The sequence below is a fragment of the Peromyscus maniculatus genome, chromosome 14 (genome assembly GCF_049852395.1).
Source record: "Peromyscus maniculatus bairdii isolate BWxNUB_F1_BW_parent chromosome 14, HU_Pman_BW_mat_3.1, whole genome shotgun sequence".
NCBI classification, from domain to species: domain Eukaryota; kingdom Metazoa; phylum Chordata; class Mammalia; order Rodentia; family Cricetidae; genus Peromyscus; species Peromyscus maniculatus.
Window position 1 is genome coordinate 66,779,709 of NC_134865.1, and position 20,823 is coordinate 66,800,531.

A 20,823-nucleotide genomic window follows, 5' to 3' on the forward strand; every position below is an offset into this window, starting at 1 on the left:
ACAGCTGTTTATTATTTCATAATCCTCAGATAAAACTAGCAGTGATGAGGTGACAGAGCACCTGTTATACTCCCAGACTTTATTATTCTATAGTTCATTGATCCTTTCATCTCAGCAAAATAATTGGTTTTACATTTTTAGATGAAAAAATGTGAAGATCAGAGAAGCCAGTAAATAGCCCTAGGTTACACAAATGGCAGGTGTAGAACCAAGATTTGAATTTGTCAGACGCAAAAGCTTAGCATTTGCACTGTAAGACATTTGCTTTAGGAGAATACATGCATAGTACAGTTCTTTGCTTAATTTAGTAATTGCCATACAATTGTAACCATCATTTAACCTCTTTACCTGTGCTGTTATTTTTCTTAATTGAACTCAATTACACTGAGTGAAAGTCAGTGTCAAATAAATCAGAGATGGTTTGGGGATTGAATGAAAGAGAAATTCTGCCAAATTGAGCAACTCACTCTAACCCTTCTGGGCAGTATGTTTATAATGCAGATTTCGTTTCTGAAGATTCAAGATTCCTTGTATTTGACAAGCTATCATTCCTCATATATAAGTAGAAAGGCATGTACAAGAATTCTGTAGCCATCAGAAGCCTTATAATTTGAAAGATATGAGATAATTTTGTACATTTTACATGAAATCTACAAAAATGTGTATTTTTGGTATAAGCCATTTATTAGATGCTTCTTTTGCCACTCATTTCTCATGGCAAATATTGTTGCTGTATTTTTCTATAAACATTATCCAAACATTAATGCACAAACAGAATAGGAGTAAAAAAAACAAAGAGTACAAAGAAATTTAGCTTATCAAAAAATGGAATATGTGTACGAAAAGCAGTAGGGTGCATTCTCTGTGTGTGACATCTGGTAAACCTCAAATCCAGAATATCTTCTTTGTTGGGGATTTAAATTTGGAACATAGTGTGATTTCAGCTACTTTTCTTAAACTTCTTGATCTGACAAACTAGGTTTTGTGTCCTACGACAACAGCTTTTCTCAAGAGATTTCTGGTACTTTCTGATTCTGGTTGGACTAGAAATACCACAAAAACAACTTTCCTTATGGTATTTTGGCACTTCGACCATCAGGACCAGATGGCGCACAGAAGTGCAGAGGAAGCCTTGGATATGAATAATGATACACTTTTAAAAATCATTCACTCTTCTCTAACTTCATTGAATATCAGAAAAAGGTTCTTGCCAATTTGTACTCTGCTTTGAACACATCATCTATAACTAGCCACACATACCTGAGTGGCAGGAAATAGGTCTAAAATTTTACACCAATGTACCCCATAGGATTGAATTCTTATGGTACACTAGCATCTGCAATATGTGGTTAATAAGAAAGTATAGAGGCAGTAATAGACAAAGTTCTAAATTTAGCAAGCAAGCTTGAACTATAGGAAGAAGTCCTTTGCTCAGCACTTACAACTGAAGTGACTATTGGTAAGCATATAGATTCCATTGCAATGTGAATAAAGATGCTAATCTTACATGTAATACAATTAATTCTGAAATGTCAAGAGAGAAGTGCAGTCTAGACCTTAACTGGGATGCATCATTTTTATAGGAAGCAAGTTAAAATTTTGTTGGATGCTGTGGAATAATGCAGTTGTACACTGGCTTATTAAAATGCTCATTGGCCAGTAGTCAGCCAGGAAGTATAGGCAGGGCAAGCAGACAAGGAGAATTCTAGGAAGAGGAAGGGTTGAGTCAGGAGTCACCAACCAGACCCAGAGGAGGCAAGATAACAAGGTAGAACTGAGAAAAGGTACCAAGCCACGTGGCTAAACATAGATAAGAATTATGGGTTAATTTAAGTGTAAGAGCTAGTCTGTAATAAGCCTGAGCTAATAGCCAAGCAGTTATAAATAATAATAAGCCTCTGAATGATTATTGTATAAACCGCTGCAGGCTCACTGGTGGCCAGTTGGGACCTGAGAAATCTTCAGGCTACAAGTGGCTGCTACGCTTTGTTTTGATTTGTTTGTGGATTGTGTTAGTCAGTGTTCTGTTGCTATGGAGAAACACCATGACCATCGCAACTCTTATTTAGAAATGTATTTAATGGAGTACAGGTTTTTGAAGTATGACCTTATGATCATCTGGATTTTCTCCTTGTCATGATGCAGGGGGGAGGGCCTTGGTCCTGCTTCAACTCAATGTACCAGGCTTTGTTGTCGTGCCCCCCATGCCCCTCCCCTGGGAGAACTTACCCTTTTGGAGGAGGAGATGAGGGGTGGGTCGGAGAGGGGTTAGGTGGAGGTGGGGGAGTGGGAGGAGGGATAAGAGGGGGATCTGTGGATGGTATGTAAAATGAATTAAAAAATTTTTAAATATAAAAAGAAGTGAATTTAACCACTTACTTACAGTTTCAGAGGTTTATTATTAGCACTGGAAAGCAAGGCAGTGCACAGGCAGAGAGGGTGCTGGAGAAGATGCTGAGAGTTATCCCTCCAGATTAACCAGTAGCAGGAAGAGAGAGAGTCGCAGGGCCTGACTTGGGCCCTTGAAACCTCAAAGCCCACCCCCATTGGTACATTTCCTTAAGCAAAGCCATACCTACTCTAACAATGCCACATCTACTCCAATGAGGTCACACCTCTTAATCCTTTCCGATAGTGCCACTTCTAAATCATTCAGATACAATTGCCTATGGGGGTCATTCTTATTCAAACCACCCATTGAATATCGCTATTTTTGACTCAGGAAATAGGGTTCCAAAGAAAATGAAAACCTCTTCAGTGATTTAGCATCACTGAATAATTTTTAAAAATTAATCTGTAGAGAAACAGCTAAGCTTAACAGCATCTCCTGTTTGCATCTTGAGTAGAAAGGCTAAAAAGAAATGAAGTTAGTAGCTAATGGTTGGGGAGCAAGAGCAAACAAAAATAAAATAGAAGAATAATAACATATTCTGAAGTACTGTTTCCTACATTTATTGAACATTTAATAAACTAGAAGACTTGCTGAAATTAAATTGAGACATATTCTATCAGTTTCTTCATATGAAAAATGCATGTTGATACCATGTGACAGAACGCTTTTTCAAATATTGCTTGTGTAGGAATCTTTCCACATTAATTACATTGCATGGAACAATTACATGAATTTAAGAAATAAAATGATAACCTACTATGAAGAATTGAAGACTAATCTCCTATTTCATATAATATATATGATTTCTGAGGTGATATATTGTGTAGCCCAATAAATTTACCTGAGGATCAGAGGACAGAACAAGCCATTAGATTAGACATAGAAGTCAGGCAGTGGTGGCACACACCTTTAATCCTAGCACTTGAGATCTCATGCCTTTGCTTGTGAAGCACACGGGCCTTTAATCCCAGGAAGTAATATGACAGAGCAGAGAAAGGTATATAAGGTGTGAGGAAACAGGAATTCACTCTCTTTAGGCTGAGGATTTCGTAGGGGTTGGAACTAGTGGCTGGTTGTTCTGCTTCTCTGATCTTTCAGCTTTCACCCTGATATGTGGCTCTGGATTTTTTATTAAATGACCATCTAAGATGTGAAAAACAGAATTTATATACTATATATGAATAATATATATCATATATATACAAATGCCATATTTTTAAATATTTAGCAAACAAACATTGCTAATTTTTTTCACTCCTGAGATGTACAAGTTGCTTTGATGACCATTGACAAAAAACCACATTTCAGATTATTTTAGGATATATAATTATTTCATATTTTCTGACAGAAGCACAGAACAGATGTCATAAATTCATCCACCCTATTTATCAAGAATCAAATAAACCAAATAATCCCACATGCCAATTTGAGATTATTGCAGCTCAAATGCTTTTTGTAATCAGTTTTTATAATTGATAGTTGATAGTTGATATTAGAGCTTACCATTATTTTAATTATTTCCCACTATCCCATAAAAAGATAATGCTTTCATATTTTAACTTCATAACATGATAAATGATGCCAAAAGTAAAAATAAGAAATGTTTTCTAACATGAACTGAGTGGCTTTCCTTGCTGTAGTCTTTTCAGTGCCAGAAGAGAGGTTCAATCAACAGAGACCATCAAATATGAATAAGGACCTTGAGGGGAAAAAAATCAAGTAGGCAATTTTTCATTTCTTTTTATCAATGCATCATAAGAAACTAACAAAGCAAGTATTCCTAATGGCCTCAAATACAAATGTCAATCTTGTCTGGTTACCTGAAGCCATAATGTTTTGGAAATCTTTAATCTCATATGATAAGAAACTGACCCCAGCTCCAGTCCTGTTTTGATATAAAGTTTTTTTAATACGGATACCTCAAAATGTGTTAAATTGATTCAGATTATCTCTAATAAAGCTAGTTGGCTGCTTTTAAGTTAAAAAGTTTGAAAAATGGAAAACTATGACAGAAGCATTATTTCAAGCACAATTCTTTTTTAGTTGAAACTTTATGAAAGGAATAAATACTAAAAGAAAAAGTTATTATACCTTTTCAAAGAAGAAAACTTTACTAATGAGTATGACATATATTTGATCTCCTTAAGAACATTACCAAGCCATTCTTCCTTAATGTGTTTGCATGTATGTAATTTGACAAGAGAAAATTTTGCAGTTTCTTTCACTTAAAAATGGAATCTATTACAAAATATTCAAGATGTCTCACATGGGGTTCCCAAACACTTCCGTGTTGACATTAAACCTAAATAAGAATTATAGGAGACTATCATATTCACCAGCATTCTTTACTCACTATAAGCCAACCACTAACTCATAGCCAGTAAGGTAATATTTCTGAAGTCAGTGAGATGAATCTGTATAGATGGGCACTCATATTGCAAGCCTGGTCATGTGAGTTTGATCCTGGGAACCAACCAATGGGTAGAAAGAGTTAGCAACTCCATCAAGTTGTCTTCTTACTTCATCAACACACAGTGACACACAAACATAAACAAATAAATAATAATAAATTTATATTAAATTCTTAAAAACTATAAAAATAATGTCTCCAGAAATTGCAAAGTATCATCTGTAAAGAAAAAAAGTTAGAACTTTGATCTAAATGGCTATTTTCTTCAGATATATATGTATGAAGAATCAATTATTGATCTCTGGAAACCACACCTGATGGCTTCCTTCTCCCTTAAAATTTACAAGTGGGAAACTTTTAGAATCCTGGAGAGAACTCAATGACTATAGTTCTTATTAAACATCATTATTTTGCTGTGTTCTATATTTGGTTGTTTGATTTATACATTCATTAATACACAGTAATCATTTTTTTGTGACAACATCCCTTTACATGGGAAGGATTCCTTAAAAAATAGTTTCAGTTTTGAATAATAAGGAACAATGATGTGCCTCCTAGGCCTGTGATCAAATTCATATATTTTAATGTGTATTATTTGTACATACGTTAAAATTATAAGCAGACTGAAGTCAATCGTCAATAGCCAACTTTGATCACATGCAGGTCAGTCTGTGTTTCCCATGAGACTTTCAAGACACTCTGTCAAGACTTCCCTAACCCACTGCTTCATCTTTCAACACATGTTCTTGCAAATCACAATCTAAAACTGTTGCTTACGCAGTCTTTCTTTAAGAAATGAATGCTTTATTCTCTTGCTATTATAACTTAGATTCTTAAAAGACTCATGGCTAAATAAATTTAACTTAGTTAATTTAATATTTTATTTCCTCCAAATTGATTGAATATGTTGTTTCAAACATGTATGTCTTATAAACAGGGCGGTAATTAGCTCTTGGTTAAACAAACATCATATGCATATAGTCACACACAGAGTATATACTCTGATACAAGTAAAAAAACCCCACAATTTAAATGACTGTGTGCATTGAAAATATTTGTTTCAATTGCACAGAATTGAATACAAAATTCCTGAAAAAAAATAAGGTTTTGTTATTTGAATGGAGGGAGGTCTTTCATAATTTTCCATATGGATCAACATGGGTCAGGCCTTAGAAAATTGTTCAGAGTTTTAATGAGAAGATGCTGACAGATAATTTTATGGTTGCATTTCCAACACAAGACAAAAGGAAAACACCAGCTGAGGCACTGGCCTCATGAGCCATCACCAAAACCATCCAGAGGACACTTAAACTAGTTAGTAGAAGGAATCGCACTTCTAATGTTTCCCTGTTGATTTAACCTAAATCTATAATTTAACGGTAAAATACACATATTTGACAGATGTGGTCATTTAAGCCATTTTCTGCCTTTTGTTTTCTTTGTCTGGGTCACGCATTGAGATGTTTTGTAAGCAACAATGATTATGTTGTTGGGTGACCAACCCCTGCGGGTTGTGGGTTGTTTTCTGCAGAAGTGCCGGGGTAGGCTAGCAGGTTTGTGCATCTAAGAGGTGACCAGGGGTCTGTAACTATTTCTCCATCTGTTCTTCTGTGATTTACACAAATTCCATGCAGATAAAGAGGAGCTGCTACATCTGACAGAACTCCCCCGGCTCCACTATAAACAGCAGGCAAGGCCACCTGCTACTCTTCAACTTATGTTACATCAAAGCAGCCGGGATTACACATCCACAGTGGCTGACAGGGAGCTTTCTGTGGCAAATGTCTGCTCCGTTCTAGCAAAAGAAATAGCAGGTCCCGAACTGCTGAAAGATCTCATAAGGGATTGTAAAAATCAAGCTGTAAGAACAGGGAAGCTGCCCAGGTTTTACACCTTAATGTTTATTCATGGCTTATACAGTCTTCCATTGTTGTTGATAATTTATTTTTAGAAGCCACACCCATTCTGTCTCTTACATCATGTAAAAAGCTACCAGGATGTATTAGGTGATACTGCTAAATGATGATTGGGGAAGGGACATGACAATGCTTTGAGACAATACTGCTGTTGCAAAACACCTTTCTTTTATTCTGCTCTGTTCCTCTGAAGGTACAGACAAGGGAGATTGTTTTGGCTTCGGTTTCCTTTGGCACTTTGTTTCTCCATTTTGTTTTGTGGGGATACTGGTCATATTTATGAAAAGCTACAAAGAGGCTCAGGCAGCTGAAGAAACTGTCAGTTGTGGACTTAGTTGTCGTAGTAGGAGAATGAGCAATCTTTCAAAGCTGTTACCTGCCCTGCTCCGTCGACTAGACCCCCAGAAGCTTACCAGATGGCCTCATCACAAATTGTAGAAGTGGAATATGATTAGAGTCCTCTCAGCAACACTGTGTTGTTTCACTTTGCTCCTGTACAAAATGATCAGCTGTAGTAACCGTGGAGATTGATGAGGACCTCTTTAGTGTTAATCCGGAGTCACGTTAAATATGTCAGCCATGTTAATGCTTACAGGACTCCTGGCTTTCCAACTACAAGTGTGCAAATCCCTGTCGACATGAAGATGGTGTAAGACAAATATAATTTATTATTTATAATCACCCTTGTCACGGTCACTCTGTTTACAGTGTTTATAAACAACTTCATCCTAATAAACTCCCAGCAGTCGACTGACATTTCCATTGCAGGTTAGGCTCCGTAAGATGTAAAAGCAAAGTTTTTCTGTCACTGGAGTGTCTCATCTATAGCTTGCAAAACGCGGGACTGCAAATCAAGCTCATTGATAAATGGATGTGTATAATGGGAAGGCTTCCCAAAGTCATGCTCTCATGTTATAAATTGTCCACTCATCTCTAATACCCCATTTAAGGCCAAACCTTTGTGATTGCCCATCTTTGGAGGGTTGGGATTCTAATAGAGACATGCCAGCCTGCAGATGTTTCTGCCAACTTCAAATTGCTCAGATCTCCAGAAGGAAAGCAGCTTGGTCTGTGTCACAGACGGTCCTCTGAATTCCTCATCTGCTTCAGAACTGGCAGTGCCTGCCTGCGGCTGTAGATGTATCTAAAGACACTGACAGAATTGCAGAGGTAGCCAAGGAGATGGAAGTGTTCACTCTTCCTGACTGTGCAGCATGGGACAAAGTTACACAATACCTGCCCTGTCACCTAGCTAAGGTGCAATTGTGGTGGAAAGTGTATTTTTGGTAGCTTGGAAATCAAATGAGCCAGCATTTAAATAAGAGAAAACAATGGCAACATCATCAAGAGACACCCAAACCCAATAAGAAGAATTAAAACTCTGAGATAACAATTAAATACACACGAATGGACAGCTCATTACCGGACTTGGAAGTAAACTGTATCTCTGGCACACTTTGTGATTGTTATAAAAGAGGCTCGCAATATACATAGCAAGTCCTTGAGAAAAAAAAGAAGTTCGCCGGATGTTCTAGCCATTCTGGAAATAACTGTTGACTTTTCATATTTGGAGAGCTGAAAAGGTGGTGTCTTGACGGCACAGAAGTGACACATTCCGGGAAACAGCTTCACCTATAGATGGTGTCAGAAGGTCAAACAGAGAAGAAAATGGCTAGTAAAGGAATCTGGATGTTTGGCACATCACATTAGACACAGACAGAGAGAACAGAGTATGCCAAGTGCACGAATTTCTTCCTTGTGAGCAAACCAGAGCCAGGGTATGTTTGTTCTAAGTGTCAGAACTCTTTGGATGTATTTACTAGTTCTTAGCCTTCTATTTTGAATATTCCAAGAAATCAGAAAACTAATGGAGAGTAGCCAAAAATGTTTTCCCCTCTTTTCTTTTTTAATTAAATGAAGTCTAAATTATTCAAGCGTCTTTCAATACAGTTCAGATGTTTTGTTTTTAACCGCATACTAAGCTCTGGACCTAAAGGTCATGTGTTTCTCCACGAAGAATGTGTCCTGTTCTTGAACTAATCTGGGCATTGGCAGCAGTCTCCTGCACCCCATGGAGAGGTTCTGGTTTCTGGAATGTCTGTTTACATGGTGTTGTCCTGCACCTGGGACAGCGCAGGGGTAGCCTTTATTGAAACAATGACCAAGGAACACACAGAAACTGAAGGAGGCCAGGGGTGACCCCAGTTGCAGTGCTCGTCAAAAGCACTACAAAGACAGTTGCCACCTAGAATGCCCTCTGTCCTCTTTGAAGAAAGAAATGTTGTCACAACCCATCAGTCACAGAAACATCCTCTGGGAATTAGGATGTTTAATATGTCAACTTTTAATTAAGAGAAAACACACAGAAGCATCCTTTGATCTTCCAATATCATCTGCCAAGAAATTGTCCTACTGATAATGCTCACCACATCATCCATGCTTGTTGTAGTATTGCCCGCCATAGCAGAAGGCTGAAATGTACAAATGGCCAGGAATAAATGCTGATTGAGTCATAGAACCTCTGTAGAGTTAACAACACCATTAGACTAGGTGGAAAGGAACACTACAGCTACTTACAACACAGTGATCTTCAGGATGCTAATGTAAAAATATGCATAACAATGTGCATACTATATGCATATATGTAATAGGTATATGATGTATGTGCCATGTATATGAAATGGAATGAACTGAGACAGGGAAGACTATTGAAGTATATGCACACATATCTGAAAAAATCAAAACAAAATAACTGTGAAAATATTTTAGATGAGTAATACATGTGTATAAACATGTGTGCATATATATATATACATATATATATACATATATATATATACATACATATATATATATATATATATATGTATATATATATATATTGATCATTTATTTTTAGAAGTCACACCCATTCTGTCTCTTACATCATGTAAAAAGCTACCAGGATGTATTAGGTGATACTGCTAAATGATGATATCTATATATCTATAAATAGATAATATCTATATATAGATATATAGATAGATATATAGATAGATATTTGGGAATTCCCCAGAATGACCCAGCACAAGTTAATCCTGTGCCATCTGAAAAGACTGGAGTGACAATTTACAGTGTAGAACTATTTAGAAATTTGGTAATGTTTTGCTTATGCATATGTATCAGAAAACTGTTCAAATGTCCCCATAAGAACTGTCTTGCAACTCTCAGAGGCTGATAGGGAGGGGCAGTAGGATAGAAGAATTATATAGTTTCATCTTGGACTCAGGATAGTTCTGAGTAATTTAGGCTCTAAACTTCTGTTTCCCCACCTGTGATATGCACAGGACTCACAATACCGATTCCTTCTAAATTTTGAAGATAAATTAAACTGCCTATTTTATTTTATTTTATTCACTTCTTCAAGTATAGCTATAAAGTCTTAATTGTCTAAGTTTATCATTCTCATTTTTGAAACCTGGAGTTCAATAGAAACTAATGCATACAATTATTATAGGGATTTGGGGGGGAATAATAGAATACATATCACCATTTCTGGCACAACTCAAATTGTCTAATAAAAATGATAATTATCATTGTAAAGGAGATAAGACCTACTCTCATGAATCAGACATTAAATAATCCACAACTCTATGGTGATGACTCCAGACCATATTGCAGCCAATCATCACTGGCAGATGTAAACTTACACCTGACATGGAGTTTTTTTTTTTCCATACTGCCTCATCAAGAGATGTTTACAGAGAACACTAATTGTCTCATGATTTTTCTGCCAATATCAATTCCTTTGCTTTTTTTTTTCCTTTGCTTTTTTTTTTTTTTTGGTTGTTGCTGTTCCAAGTCAGCTCAAGGAAATTACTTATTAATCCCTTATATGATTCGTTTGCACCATGCCAAAAGAAAGATTACAAATTTGCCAATTTGCTAAGCGTTTTAGATCTCTTTGTTCCAATACCAAACACTAAATAATGGGGTGCTATGTGCATAGAGAAGTGACTGCCAGGAAAGGGTGCCTTTAAAGCTGAGTTGCTACTGAGAACCCTCAGACCTCAACTCCACTACAGATGCTCTGACAAACCACATAGGTCATCTCTTGGTTTCAATCTGTTAGGAAGTGTGTACAGAAAACTATCTTTCAGGGCCCAATAGTAGCACTGTTCTCTAGGTAACAAACTGCCATGCTTTTTCAGGTTGCATCTGTGAACAACTTGTTTGGTCATAGAGAAAATATACCAAGAGAGAAGAAAGTTGTCAACCTAGATTGAGGAAGCTGCCAGCTGTATTGAACTGTCCATAGGAGGCAGTAAACTCATGTGTACCAGCAAGATATGGGCCTATGACATCAACAGTAACATTTGTAGGATGTACTCATACTTGGCAAAACACGGTTTTGTGCTTGACAAGGTTCCAAAGGCTCTCACTGTTTTGCAAGGTCTTACCTGTTTATCCCTCTATTTCCTATATATTTAAGAATGACAAGCCTTATGTTTGGTATCTTCTTCCACTCTTATAGTTGGATGTTATTGAGACCAGAGTACCATGTAAGCTAATACTTTGTATTCTTCTGAAGATGCCACAATTCCTGACCTCAGAGAAGGCAGACAATAAATAATAATCAAGTAAATGGAAGGAAGAAAGGATAGATGAGTGAGTGAGTGAATAAATGAATGATTGAATGTGATCCATTATTTTCTATTTAGGTAAATGTTGGAAGCAAGATATAAATTGGGATCTTTTAAGTCATGTTCTTTTTCACTATGGACTTACAACATTCATATCAAATATACAAACTGAATTTTCTTTTTTCTAACAATTTATCTAGTGTTTTTCATTCTGCCTTTAATTTCTTTCTTTCTCTCTCAATTTCACTTTATCTCTGTCTTACAAAGAAAGTACATATAATTTCAGTTTGTGTAAATTTCAGTTTACTCCAATGTACGAATATTTTACTATATAGTACTAACTTTATTCAAAACAAAAATGAAAGCAAGAATTAAAAAAAAATCTAGCTGGCATGACTGAAAAATGTGGGGATAGCAAATATAAAGATGAATGACCAAGGTAGTTATGACTGAATGGGACACATTTCACTATGCCATGATCAAGAACCTAGTGATCCTTGAAAAGAACAAACCCTTCCTTACTTCAAATGGCCTTAATTCCATGGATAGATCAATGGAAGTTCACAGTGACCAATGTCTCTACTGAATCAATAGTTCTTAGCCCTTTGCCTCATGAAATTGGAAAATGAGTTTCATGGGTAACAAAGGGTAATTTTAAGAAGTTTTATTATATACAGAAAGTTTAAGAAAGGAGGATTTATTGCAGAAAGAAAGTAGAACCCATACAATGTAGGAGGGTTGCAAGGAAGAACTCCAATGTGTAATAAATAGGATGAGCCCTGGGTTGAGGTTTCCATTGAGCTGTTTGGTCTAGAGGTTTTTACAGTACTTATGGGAAAAGTTGGAAGAAGACTGGAATGATTGATGTATAGATTGGTTGATTCTTTGGGCATATTGTATGCAGAGCCAACAGTATTCACAAGTTCTGTACATGCCTCCTTGGCCCCAAATCAAAGCGACGATCCATTCTTTGCTATTCACATTCTACTACCCAATAATAGGGATGATCACATGATGAATCCTCCATTTGTTTCCATCTTTGACTTGCTTATTAGCTGCTGATGTTGACTCATTCTGTTGGCTGCTGCCAACATTGCCTAGTATTGCTAGTCACAAGTACTGCATGTAGTAACTGTCTATGAACTTGGAAGGGTCTGCTACCAATCAATTGAATCATGCTGTCTTTGTTCTCATGCTCACAAGACTAGCTTGTATTTCATCATAGATCTTTGTCTTTGAAGGCTACATGGAGCTAGCCCTTATTGTAGATAACAAGATGTAGCTGTGGGTTTTCTTAGTAACTTCATAGTTAGCTCCTGGTCTATGGGTTAGACTAGGTTCTGGAAGAGGTGGAGACTCTTTTAGAAGCCATTCTTACTTAATATGTGAACAAAAAACAGTTTTTTGCATGTGTCCTTACCTTTTCTAAGCAGCCAACCAGATCCTGCTGAGCCTGGTTTTGTTCCCTTAAAGCTCTATTCTTCCTCTTATCTGGTCAACCTGGCTATCTTATACTCAACTGCAAGCCCTTTATTTACTTTCCTCTGTTTCATCTCTCATTCTTTTACACAAACATTCCTTATTATCCTAACATCTCTTTTATGTCTTGCAATGATATTTGAGAAGCAGTGACAACTAGAGAAAATGGAAATAACAATTTTGGGCTTTTATATCCAAATGATCAGAAGTCAAAAAGCGGTGGCTATGCCAATCACTGACCCTTCTATGTTTAATATTTAGCCTGATAATTGGATTCACAATATTCATATTAGCATGAGCAAGAAAATACTACAGGAGGGTAATGATAAGGACCTGTGTGGACATGAAAGATGTCATCCTCAAGTTGCATGTATAGGGCTGAAAGTGGGCAGCAGTACTAACCTGGCTGATAGGGTCATTGCTAGACTAAGAATCATGAAATGTTCTGAACTAGTACTGAAGATATTTTGAAGGAAGTACCCAAAATCCATTCTAGCCATTTGTGCCAGCAATTATCAATTGCTGGTACAATAAAGATATGTCTTCCTTATCATAAAATATAGCTTTGATTTTTATGAAAATAGGAGTCTGTATTTCTCTAATGGGTGAGTTACAAGTTCAACCCATCCCTGAGTCTACTCTTGGATGACTACTTTTCCAGACTTCCTTCTAGTATTTGTTTTCCCACCCTTTGGGGAAATAAGAAAGGACTAGTCACTAGATATTTGTAGAAGCACTGTAGGAATCTTCCTCAAAATGAGTACATTTGCCCTTTGTTGTATGGGTTATGAATCTCTGAACAAAATTAGATTGTAAATTGGGTGAGAAATGGCAAATTTTATCCAGACAGCTGTGTGAGTCTACTTGGCAACTCTTGATATCTTTTGTTCCACAATGGTAATAAAACTCTACTACAAGATTGTGACTTGTTAAATATTAGTACAGTCCTCTAAGGGCAACCCTTCTGTCACAGGGACCTGTTTCTCACTGTGGTAATTTAGTCTATCTTCCTTCTGATATTAAGAATGGAGCAGCCACCTGGTCATTGCCATTCAGTGATGCCAACCAATCAGATATCATTGCAACACTTCTTAATTTTATTTCAGCTTTCAAAAGAAAGCTACTAATTAGTTTCTCAAAGATGTTTTCGGTTAATGCTCTGCTTTCTGCCTTAGAGGAAGGTCTTCTGGAATTTTTTGTGTGGTTTGGTGGAAATGTCTTAAGCTTCAATTAGCACTCCCATTCTGACATCTGACTTCATTTTAAATCTTGTATCAAGAAAGCTCTGGTATGTTCACTTCATTTGTGTAAGGTGACCATAACCAAGTCCAATCCTTGAATAACAGATGGTAAAATGTTTTGTTATAATATTGAATCTCTAGTCATGGTTGAGTTTCTTTTCTTTCTTTCTTTCTTTTTTTCTTTTTTTTTTTGTTTTTTGAGACAGGGTTTTTCCTTGAACTCACTCTGTAGCCCAGGCTGGCCTTGAGCTCACAGATATTCACTTGACTCTGCCTCCTGAGTGCTGGGATTAAAGGCGTGTGCCACCACTGCCCAGCATCAGCTTTATTTTCTATGGATTTTACACCACAGAACTTTCATGATCCATTCTTAAACATAACCTGATATGTTACCTAACCTTAAACATTAGATATGACCTCTCCCTTTATTCATGTATAAGCACATTCCTCCTAAAATATGAAATGTAGTCCTTGGCCAGTGATGTATTAAGATTTAACACTGGCTATCAGATAATTTAATGGGACAATTTCAATACAGCAAGTCACTTACTTGAAATGATGTATCCAACGAAGGAGAGGTCACTCAGTGTTGGTACGAGGAAAGGGACAATTATACAAGCCCAGAAGATCTGGAGAAATTTGGGTTTCAATTTTCTAATATTCAAGCGTACAGTGCTACCCTTTTAGATATCAGAGGCTCATTTCTTAATATAATTCTTGATTTTGACCCAGGATACCAGTGAAACACGGGTTTTCTGTCTCTAGGGGTATTTTTGTTTTGGTTTTTCTGATTTTAATATTAAACTAACTCTATTATTTGAAAGCTTGAAAATGAAAAGGACTAAGCACAAAAATTAAGCACATCAAAGTCTATGTATCTTAATGAACTTCCATACAATTAGCACTAGATTTTATACTTTCATTATCAAATATATATTTATACACATATCCTTTGCAAAAACTGAAAAATTTATGACAGGATTAGAACTATGAAAACAATGAGATATATATCCTCATTTGTAATTTATGTCCATTACCTGCCTTAAGTCCTTTACGTACCTGATTTCTAATCTAACACTTTTTATTTCTTACATATTATACTGTACCATATATAACTTTGTTCACATATATACATCTATATTATTGGTTACTTTCCATATATGAGAGATACCATGTGGGTACCTTTATCTTTGATATTCTATGACCTTTCTTAACATCATAGATGCTGACGCTATCCATTTTCCTACACCTTACTAGGAGGGAAATCTGTTAGTAACCATTCCAAAATCTCATTTTCAAGGTTTTTTCTGTAGATTCACTTCTGTGACTTGAATTCCCTATGAAATCTGTGGTAAAGGGATGTTGTCCTCCTACTAAATTCTGGGTTAGAAAAGTATATAAAAATCATTGCCTACTCAGCATACTATAACAAATATACATCAAATCTGGTATCTATAATACAAATGAAAATTTCCCCACACAGTTCTGGAGGTTAGAAAATCAACTAATGAGGAGCCAACAGGTTCAGTGTTCTGTGAGGGTTCTCATACGGGTCACAGTTTGTTCTGCCATTGTATACTCACATGGTACAACACATGACTGTTTATGGTTTCTGACAATGGCATTAATTCTATCCATGAAGGATCCACTCTTTTGGTTTAGTTGCCTCAAAACTATTCTCACTTCCACATCATTGTCTTAGGGAAAGAGCATCAGTAGTGTGGACATTCTGTTCATAGATATAAAGAAATTCCACATATCTTCCTTGGAGTAAGAATAACTGCTAAATCTATCTTTAAGAAAATTACACAGCAAATCACATGTCAAGACAACCAGCCCCAGAGAATAAAGAAGAAATAATGTACTAATCAGCTCAAAGGTTCTATTAGATCAAATTTACCTCATAAACTGTCAGGTCCCCCTCCCTCCTCCTTCATCACCCAATATACACAGACAAATTATGTGTAAACTCTGGACTGGATCCCACTGTGGCTCACATCTCAGGAACCTATGTCAGGAGATAAAAAGTTCCAATATTCCTGGAACTAATGGATGTCATGAGTTGTGATATTTAGGATATAAGCTGGGGGAAATGTCTGATTATCACAGCACAGGGATACTCTTATGAGAGGTGAACACATGCTTGAATCAGGGCTATGGTTTCAGAAAGTTGGTCAGAGGTCAGACTTTGGCCCTCTTATCAGCAAAAACAAGATGAATAAATCTGAAGATATAAAGTAATATGTAAGTCACACTTGATATGGTATCTTAATTTTCTCCCATTACTGATGCAGCCATTTACCAATGTAGTGTTATTTTGAACATGTATATTTTTTATTTACCAAAGTCTTCTTTTACTCCATCTAAGAAAGCCTGATTTTTAATCCTTAGTGTATTAACAACTTTTCTATGTTTCTCATCTCATTAATTGACAGGAAATTTTTAAATTCCTTCACCTAGTTGGGTGGCAGTGGCACACACCTTTAATCCCAGCACTCAGAAGGCAGAGCCAGGAGGATCTCAGTGAATATGAGGCCAGCCTGGACTACAGAGCAAGATCCAGGACAGGCACCAAAACTACACAAAGAAACACTGTCTCAAAAAACCAAAATAAATAAATAAATAAATGAACGAATAAATAAGTAAATAATTTTTTCACCTAATTTACAGTAGATTAAATTAACTTAGAAATGATTAAACTTAATTTTCATGGCTATTGGAAGATAAAATTGTAGCCTGTTTTGTCTTCCTGATTAACATTATACATTTCTTTTTGAAGTAAGGAGTTAGGGGAAGTCTTGACAAATATAACCAGCATCCACCCTGTGAAGGCTGAGCCTGGGCAGCACAGCAAAGTAAAGTATACACAGATCTCCTTGAAGTACTGTAGCTCGTATTACAGTTAGCTTTATGTGCTTGTAAATGAAATCATTTGAGAGTCTCATGGTAGAGATCATATATGATTTGCAACATTTGGCACAACTTTTCCTCTGTTCTGGAAATACCTTACAAATGAGTTACGTTCTCAAGAGTGGCTCTTGCTTCCCAGGGCAGGAAGTAAGCCTACCTGGAATTTATAGAGGTGAGGAAGCCCAGAGGAGCAGCAACCCATATCAATTTCCCATAGGGTACTACACATGAATGTCACTAATCTTAATTAGAATTATGGATTTTTCTTTTCCTTTTCTTTGCAGATGTTATTTAAGGAACTAAGCAGAATCAAGGGTATGTAATTAAGGAAATAGCCCAGGAATTGTTACTGCTATTATTTTACTTGTCTAGTTTTCAAAACATTAAATACAAGTTTCACAAAATCATAATCAGCTTTATACTTTAAAAAATAACATAGACTGTTTTCAGAGTCCACATTTTTCTACTCTCTTCATTCTTTCTAGTATGAACAACAAAATATTCTCAGCATGATGAAACACATCTTTCATGGGTAGAATTAGCCTATTGTTATAGGAAAATGATGAAGGAACATGTGTGACTTAAATTGAATGGTGTCTCCAAAAAGGTATTTTGGAATTCTAGTCTCCATACTGCTGAATGGAACCATGTTGTAAATAAAATCAAGTGAAGATAAGGTCAGACTAGATGAAGGCATATCCAAAAATCCAATGCTTATTGTTCTTAGAAGAAATTGTCCGAAGATAGAGGGACACAGAAGTACTCATAGCTAAGACCCTGCAGCAGCAGAGGTTGACACTGGTCAGATAGCACAAGCCAAGGATAACTCAGGACAGTCACAAACACCTACACCTACCCAACGGAATCTCCCCACAAGTCCTAAGATGCAGCCACATCTCCTGATTGAGTCATTCTGGACTGTAAGTCTCTGAAACCATGGGAAAATAAATTAATACCAAGGTGCTCATTCCTTGTTTTGTCTTTTATTTTTAGGGCAGCATATAGAACTAAATCTAAGAACTATAGGCCTCCTTACTGATGATACAGCTGTTATTTAATACCTTTGGTGCTTGAGGTAAACCTTTCACCATCCAGAACCTCATTCAGCTCACCTGTACGGTGAGCAGGTGTTTGAAAAGAAGAATTGGTACTATCATTTGCAGTCTTTTACTTCATAGCTATATTTTTACACAAAAATGATGTCTGAATATAACCTCTACCCCTTTTGTTGGGAAAACTGAAAAGGCGCTAGTACACATGTGGATGCAAAATTCTTGAACAAAACTATTTGTGTATAAAAGCTATCAGGGAAGGAAATTAGACTGTTTTGTTTATTGACTCCCTGGCATCTGGACTCTTTATTTTTTGAGTGAATTAATGTACCAGTGAATTACTAAAATGGCCCTTTGTCATGACTATTGAATCAGCAACTCTTCCCCAAATCTATCACAGCAGTTGATAAAGTTGCTAGGCATCAGGACAAAAAGAAATTTTAGTAAAGATATAGGCCACTATGGATATTGCTCAGTTGATAAAATGCTTGACTCAGATGTAGGGAGCCATGTGCTTGAGATGCAGCACCGCATAAACCAGGCAGTGGAGGGACTGGTGCAGATCTAGAACTCAAGCACTTAGAAAGCTGAAGCAGGAGGGACAGAAGTTCAAGCCTCTCCTTTGGTACCTGGAAATTTTGAAGCCAATTTAGACTCTCTGAGACTCTACCTCAAGTAATAAATAAATACAGTGTGTGTGTGTGTGTGTGTGTGTGTGTGTGTGTGTGTGCACATGTGCATGCTGTATCTTTGTGTGCCTTTGAGTGCACATGAACCAGGTGCTCTGCAGCTGGCTGAACTTGCTGGTCAATGAGCTCTACCTTTTTAACCCACATATCCAACACACTGAAGTTACAGATATGCACAACCACATCTGGCATTTTTATATGGGTCCTGGGGATCTAAACTGAGGTCCCCCGCTTTTGTACTAACCTTGTCGCATCCAAAGCCTGAATCTGGGAAAATATTAATACCTTATTCTCATATAAATATTCTGAGCTTTTACTAATTTTTTAAGTAAACATAGGCTTAATTAATTATAAACTAGGAAGTTAAATGCACACACACACACAAACACATTTCCACTAAAAATTGATAATGAAAGAATGAAATTACCTTGGAAATGTTCTTTCCTCCTCAGAAAGTCATCTGTTTCTAAGCAGATAACTGCAGGTCTACAAGGATTATTTGCTGGGTGCTTAAATGCCTCATCAAAGTGTGTAGATCATTGAGTCTCAGCACAAATGAAATCAGAAACTATGTTCCCCTGCTCCAAGAGAAAAGCAAAGTTTCACCAATCAGGACCTGCTGGTCTGCTGTACCAGATTTAAGAGAGAAATACATCAGCCAGAATAGTCCCTTTCTTTACAGAGACCAAGGAGGAGTGGCAGGAAACACTGACTATTGGGTGTTGAGAGCCATAATCAGTTCCATTGCCATGCACAAAAGAATGGTGTGTGTTCTGGCCATCTCTAAACTCTCTTAGCAAAGTTTGGATATCAAAGTCCAGCCCAAAGTTCCCTTCCAGAACCTGAACTCAGCTCTAGTGCAGCTTGTTCAGGAAGAGTACTCTCTCTATTTGCACTCTGTTTGAAGACATGTCAGTGCTCTGCCCAAATCACTGCTGTGACCCCACAAGTGAATAGTTTACCTGCCATTTGTCTCGATAAATGTTCCAGACAGAACATTCCTAAGTCATTTCCATCCATTTGCAAGATCATTCTCTTCCTTGTGAGCAATAGCACTAGCATGAGTTCAGAATATTTGCCCCCCTGCAGAATAACAAGCTGGCATAAAGTTTTCAGGGCGAAGAAGTGCTGATGTATTGCCTTGATTTCCCAAGTCTAACATTATGAGAAAGTCATTTCTGCTCTTGAGCTTTGAAAGAACTGAGTAATCTCTACAAAGAATTGTGGCACATCTGCTTAGCTAAAATGTTCCATAATTGTGCCTGGTCTCACTGCTCCAACCGAGGTATGAAGTTATTATAATAGGACTCCTGTTAACAACAAAATCTGCTGCCATTCTTCACTCTGAAGGTGACATCCGTGACGCTCTGTCTTGCACTCAGCATCCGGAGGGAAGCACTGGGCACCAGCGGCCTGTGAAAGGCAGTAATGCCAGATCTCAATTTGTTTCTGAACTGCCCATCAGAGGTTTTTCTTTAGAAAAATGGTACCAAGAAACCTTGAAGAAAAGGCCAATAATGTGTCCCAAAGAAATGTTGTATGATAGACCTGTCTTGCCAAGAATCTATAATGTGTCACTCTGAGTTAACTTTATATCTGAATATTCTTCCTTCTTAAAAATAAGGGCTACTCTATTAACCAAGGACACCAATCTCCCCGGAAAAGCAGAGCATTACATAGGAAAAGGGAAAAGAAGGAAGCCAGGGTGAATAACAGTTTTCTCCACCTCTTTTCTTTCTGTTATCGATGTTGAATTACGTTCCAATGTTTTAGAAGAAAAAATGCAGTAAAAATAGCTGTTGTGTTTTATAGGAATCAGTGGAGGAGGCATGTTGTCATGTGTGAGTGTGTATAACTAGATGAGCATGGATCTTCATGTCCTCATTTATATTAAAGAATTGCAGGTTTCCATACATTTAAAAAAAAATCTTCAATGAACTTGGTACCTAGTTTCATGGTCCCATGTGAGGGATGAGTAAACTGAGAATCAGACAAACCAATCGTATTTTCAATAACCAAAGGAAGAGCTGAGATTTTAATACTGATACATGATCTGAGGCTTTAATCCATGACTCTGTACATTTCCAAAGAAATGGAACAAATATAACTAAC